This window comes from Apium graveolens, chromosome 10 (assembly GCF_009905375.1).
Source record: "Apium graveolens cultivar Ventura chromosome 10, ASM990537v1, whole genome shotgun sequence".
Classification (NCBI taxonomy): domain Eukaryota; kingdom Viridiplantae; phylum Streptophyta; class Magnoliopsida; order Apiales; family Apiaceae; genus Apium; species Apium graveolens.
In genome coordinates this window covers 36,031,378-36,037,771 of record NC_133656.1, presented here as the reverse complement: position 1 = coordinate 36,037,771, position 6,394 = coordinate 36,031,378, and positions in this window count along the sequence as shown.

Sequence of the window (6,394 nt, the reverse complement as noted above, 5' to 3'; positions counted from 1 at the left end):
TTAATTCGATTAGAGTCCTGATCGAAATCGATCAGGAATCCTGATCGATTAAGCACGTGTAACAGTCGACTAGGGTGTCACTTTGAAGATCAATTCGATCAGAGCCCTGATCGAAATCGATCAGGAATCCTGTCGACCAGAGTGTAAGATCCTGAGTTAATTCGATCAGGATCCTGATCGAAATCGAGCAGGAATTCTGATCGATTTGGCTGAATCCTGATCAATTTCTTCTGCATCCTAATCAATTTTGTATGCATTTTAAACCAGAAATTACGGATAAATCCAGAAAATTGCGGATAAATCCAGAAAATTGCGGATAAATCCAGAAAATTACGGATAAATCCCAGAAGTTAAGGGAAAATCCTAGAAAATTAGGGATAAATCCCAGAAATTAAGGGAAAAATCCAGAAATTAAGGATAAATCCCAGAAAATTAGGGATAAATCCCAGAAATTAAGGGAAAAATCCGGAAATTAAGGAATAAAATCCAGAAATTAAGGATAAATCCCAGAAATTAAGGGAAAATTCCAGAAATTAAGGATAAATCCCAGAAATTAAGGGAAAAATCCAGAAATTAAGGGAAAAATCCAGAAATTAAGGAAAAATCCCAGAAAAATTAGGGAAAATCCCAGAAAAATTAGGGAAAAATCCAGAAATTAGGGAAAAATCCCGGAAATAAGGGAAAAATTCCTGGAAATCAAAATAATTCCTAAATAAAAGGAAAAATTCGTTGTAAACGTGTAGGTCGCTCCACACTTTACGGAAAAACGAAACCCTGTAAGGGAACAAATAGACTTAACTTCTGCGAAACCTATTCAATGTTTCCCAAAAGTTGGGGGGCAAATGATAGGGATAAATAAATTATGATTGTATAATTAAATACTGCATTAATTGTACAAGTTGTGGGCTGCTAGGCCCAATAAAAAGATATATGAAACTCAGACCAGAAAGGTTAAGCCTGATGGACCAGATCAGGCCTGGTGGAATAAAAAAGGCCCAAAAGCCCTGATTATTAATTAATTTCGTAATTAATTAATAAGGGAAAAATCAGCTATTGAGAAGAGTCCCGATAAGGATATAAATCCTTATAGATTAGCCTCAAGGGGACCTAAAAGGATAAGGGATCAGCTTCCTACTTCCTAGGACTCCTAAGTCTATCCTAATTCAGAGGCTTGTCCACCAAGTCTCCTATACCAAGTCCAAATCAAGGACCCCCACATCTATATAAGGGGTCTTACCCCCACCAATCAGAACTACGTTTTTTGACTTGATCCTTGGCAATCAGCAAGGTACGTAGGCATCTTGTTAAGGCAGATTGAGTCACGAAACACAAGAGCAGTCAAATCGAGCCTCGAAGCTCACGTTCCTTAGTATTAAATACATCAATTATATATAGTAGTTTTAATCCATAACATCTTCTTATTGAACCTTGCAGTCCAAACTGTAATATTTAATTATGTAATCAGGATTTATTTATCCCTATTATTTGCCCCCCAACTTTTGGGAAACCGTTTAAGATTTCGCGAAAGTTAAGTTCATTTATTCCCTTACAGGGTTTCGTTTTTTGTGCAAAGTGTGGAGCGACCAACACGTTTACAACGATTTTTCCTTTTATTCAGGAATTATCTTAATTTCCAGGAATTTTTCCCTAATTTTCTGGGGTTTTCCCTAATTTTCTGGATTTTCCCCTAATTTTCCAGGATTTATCCTTAATTTTTTGGATTTTTCCCTAATTTTCCGGGATTTATCCTCAATTTTCTGGATTTTTCCCAAATTTTCCGGGATTTATCCTCAATTTTCTGGATTTTTCCCTAATTTTCCGGGATTTATCCTTAATTTTCTGGATTTTTCCCTAATTTCTGAAAATACCAACATTTTTCAGAAAATATTTTAAGGAATTTCCTTATTTTTCTGGAATTTTCCTCAATTTTCTGGCTTAAAATCGATCAGGATGTATACAAAATCGATCAGGATTCCTGACCGATTTCGATCAGGATCCTGATCGAACTAGCTCAGAAAGTAACACTCTGGTCGATTGGATCTTCGACCACGATCTATGCAGAATCGATCAGAACTCCTGATCGATTTCGATCAGGATTCTGATCGAACTATCCTTCAAAGTGACATTCTAGTCGGTTGAACCTTCGACCAGGATCTGGGCAGAATCGACCAGGATTCCTGATCGATTTCGATCAGGATCCTAATCGAACTAGGTGGCTTTCTACCGTTTTGATCGAATGGAGTATCGATCAGGATTCGGTTTTGTGTCGATCAGGACTCTGATCGAATTCAATGGATTTCTTCCCTTCTGTTCGAATGAGATATCGATCAGGATCCTTTTCTGTGTCGATCAGGACTCTGATCGAATTCAATAGATTTCTTCCCTTTTGATCGAATGAGATATCGATCAGGATTTTTTTGTGTCGATCAGGACTCTGATCGAATTCAATAGATTTCTTCCCTTTTGATCGAATGAAATATCGATCAGGATTTTTTTTTGTGTCGATCAGGACTCTGATTGAATTCAATAGATTTCTTCCCTTTTGATCGAATGAAATATCGATCGGGATTTTTTTCTTTGTCGCTCAGGACTCTGATCGAAACATCTTAAAATTCTGGTCGATTTTCGACCCTTCATTTTCCAATGGGAGCTTCTAGATTATTCCTGATACTTCTTGTAGATGGGCTTTTTTAGATTGGGCCTGGCTACATGGGCCTAAAAATACCTCGTATTCCGAGCTTTTCGCTTATATAAGTGTAGTGTGAAGTGAGAATCCTCACTTCACTTCACATTTCTCATACTTTCTTTCATAATTCTCTTTAGAGTTCTCCCTTTGAGAAGGCGATTTCCGGCGACCTCAGCCACCGCAGCTCCACCTTTCTCAAATTTTTCTGGGTTTCGAGCATTCAACCGAAGCATATCAATGGCGGATCGTGACTTGGCTCGTTTGCAGAAGATGAATGTTTCTAAGAGAGGTACAAACATTCAAATTTAATCTCCGTATACTTCCCTAATTGATATGATTAACTCTAGAGGTGATGAATATCCCTCTCTATCTGAGTTAGATTCGTATAACCATGGTAACACCTTTCATTAGTTAGATGGTAGAATCGAGTCCATGAACACCCTGTACAGACTTCCACCACACCTTAGGATTACTCCAGCCGCCCCTGGGGATAGGACATGTAACTGGGAGGGGGATACCTTGTTTATTTATCGAGGAGCCCTGACCGCGGGTCTTAGGTTCCCATTTCATGAATTTATTCCTCGCTTACTCGCTGATGTACAAATCAACCCTTGTCAACTCCCTCCTAACGCTTGGAGGAATATTATCTGTTTTATGGTCCTTTGTCTTAGAAACAATTTTCCTCTTTCCGTAGCTGTCTTTAGGAAAGTTTTCCAATTCTATAATAGCTCCATGAGTCAACCGGGTTGGGTTTTAATTCGTCAACGGCCCAAAATCCCCCATATCTTTGATAGTAATTCCATAGTTGAGAACAACCCCAAATAGAGGGATGAGTTCATTAGGCTGACCTGGGCCAGGGGTGATTGGGCCACACTCTTCCGTAGGCCCTTTTGCAAAGTGTCAGATGGGAGTCCAGGTAGCATCAGGTTATCTGATGAGGAGGAGGTGGCCTATCAAGCCTTAATTTCAGATGATGGGAAAACAGACACCTGGACCCTCTTAGAGGAGTTTTCCTTGAAGAAGAAAGTTGGTCTCTCTCAGGCCAGTGATAAGGGTAAATTTATAACTGGATAGTTATTTATCCTTCCCTTTAACTGTAACATTTTATCTCCTGCAATTTAATATTCCTTCTATCTTTTTCTTTCAGCTTGCGAGGCCATCAACAACGTCAATATGCCCAAGGAAGGGGAATCTGGCCGCCAGAAGAGGGCCAAGCTGAATAGGGACCCCAGGAGCAAGCCTGACGGTCCTTCTTTCCTTAAGCCCCACGTCCCGGTTGTAATATCCGGGATATATCGTGTAATTATTTTTTGCTATTATATAATTATTATGTGTGTTCAGTATCTATTCTGTGAGCTAATTGTTAAGTGTTATCTGTACTTGAATATTCAAAAATAATATTAATTGAGTATTTTAATTTTTATATGTCCAAAATAAAATATAGATAATTGTCATATCTTCCTAATTATTTTTATGTTGGTTTATGGATTTACAAGAATCATATGAAATTTCTAAAATCTTTTTCCGGGTAATTAAAATCTATTTTATAAAAACGGGAACCAACCGACGTCAACCGTTGTTACGTTTTTGGAACCCGAAACTCTTTCGAGAACTCCTTCCTAACCTAATTGTAATATTCCGAGCATATTCCATGTTTCGACTTTTTCGATCCGGCGTACGGTTTGTCCTGCGCGGGTCCCGGCGTAACATTTTCGATACAATATTCGTTTCGGTAAATCAATAAAACCCGTATTTTCGATAAACGGGGGCTTTTTATTAAACTATCACAATTATCACTTCGTAATACGTGTAACCAGGCGCTGAGACCAAGATCGCAGTACAAATTGTACTGATTTGGATAATTATCCCGAAAACCGATACCGTTTGGATCAGTTTTTACAAATAAACGTACCGTTTTATATCCGGAATGATCCAACGGGATCCTAATTTTCCGTAATTATAAATAGCCTTTTACCGTATTTTATTTCCTATCAAAAACATTTGCAGACAGATAATTATATAATTTTCAGAGAAAAACCCTAATTTCCTAAAACTGTTCTAAGAATCAAACAAGCATTTGGAGGTGTTATTGAATTCGGTTTGGAAAGCTCGAGTAACCAATCTGAAGGTCTTGAAGAGCTCTACCAGATTCTGTAATCCATACACCTGCAGAAATCAAGGTTATTTTTCTAAAAATTTATTTATTTTCGAATTTATTTTATTAAAAATATGAATTTTTGTTCGGATGATTGTTTGTTTGATTTGATGATTGCATGTTGTAGAGCTTGTTTTCCTGATGATTTTCATATGTCATACGTCTGATTTGGAGTTCAATAACATGTTCAAATTTGAGTTTGATTTTCGAATTTTAAAATTAGGGTTTATAACCCGTATGAATGTTCTTAATTAAAATTTGGGGGTTTCTTATTCTGTGATAGATTGATGTTGTGTTATAGTGGGTTGTGTTCTCTGTGAAATTTGCAATCTAGTCGTATAAGTTTCATGAACCAACGAGGTCTATAGAGAAGGGAGTTGTGTTTTGAAGTTTTCCGATGTTCGCCGGAAACTGGAAAATTTCACGGCCAAATTCCGGCCAACTCAGGGATTGTTAGGATGAATTGATTGCATGGTTGTGTTCCTGGTAACCTGTAGATGTGATCTGGAGGTGTTGGTGGGGTGAGGATGCCGGGAACGTGTTCTCCAGCCATCCCCGACTTTTTCCGGCGACTGGACTGCAAAATTGCAGTTTGGTCCTTGCAGTTTTGAAAACGATGCAGTTTGGTCCCTGTAGTTTCCAGACTTTGCAAAAATTGGATTTCTGTTTTAAAAATGTTTAAAAATCATATTTCCTATTTATTTTTATTATAAAAATTCGTTTTTAATTTCTGAAAATTCTGAAAATTATTATTTTAATTCTGAAAATTATTTTTAATTCACAAATAAATCTAAATTAATTAGTTAATTAATTCCAGTTAATTTCTAATTGATTAATTGGTCAATTAATTCAAAAATTAATTGATTATATTATTTAATTAATTATTAATTGATTTTAATTATTTATTTAATTAGATTTAATTATTTAAAAATGATTTAAAAATTCTGAAAAATAGTTTCGAGCTTTAAAATATTATTCTAAATTATTTTCAAGGCTCGATAATTATTCTAAAATTATTTCGGAGCCAGAATTGGCCAACCGAACCCTGTTTATTAACCCGAAATTGATCCAACGACCCGTTTTAATTCCGAAAAATGTTTTAAAAATCATTTTAAATACCAGAAAGCCTATTTATGACCCGAGACTTCTTTATAAATAATATATCATTGATTACGTGATGTATTATGTGCTATATGTGACTTGTTAATTAACTATCGGTCTATATATTCGGTGTTTACTTGATTATCGCATAACTTTCAATCCGTTAATCGGATTTGGGTAAAACGAAGGGTAGATAGAAGTTTGTGTTGATTAGAATTACATGAGTAAATTATTGATAGATGCTTATGATATATGAGCAAAAGAGGCAAGACGTAGGAAAGGGAAACAGATAGTTGAGGAGTAAGACGCTTGTGATTGGAAGCGAGTGCAGTGTAGTAAGCTAATATCAGGCAAGTGTTCTGAACTTTCTCGAGATATTGTAGTATTTGATAGTCAGATTGATATTGCAAGTGCTTTGAAGCACTGAAACCTAAACTCTGATTCCAGTTATT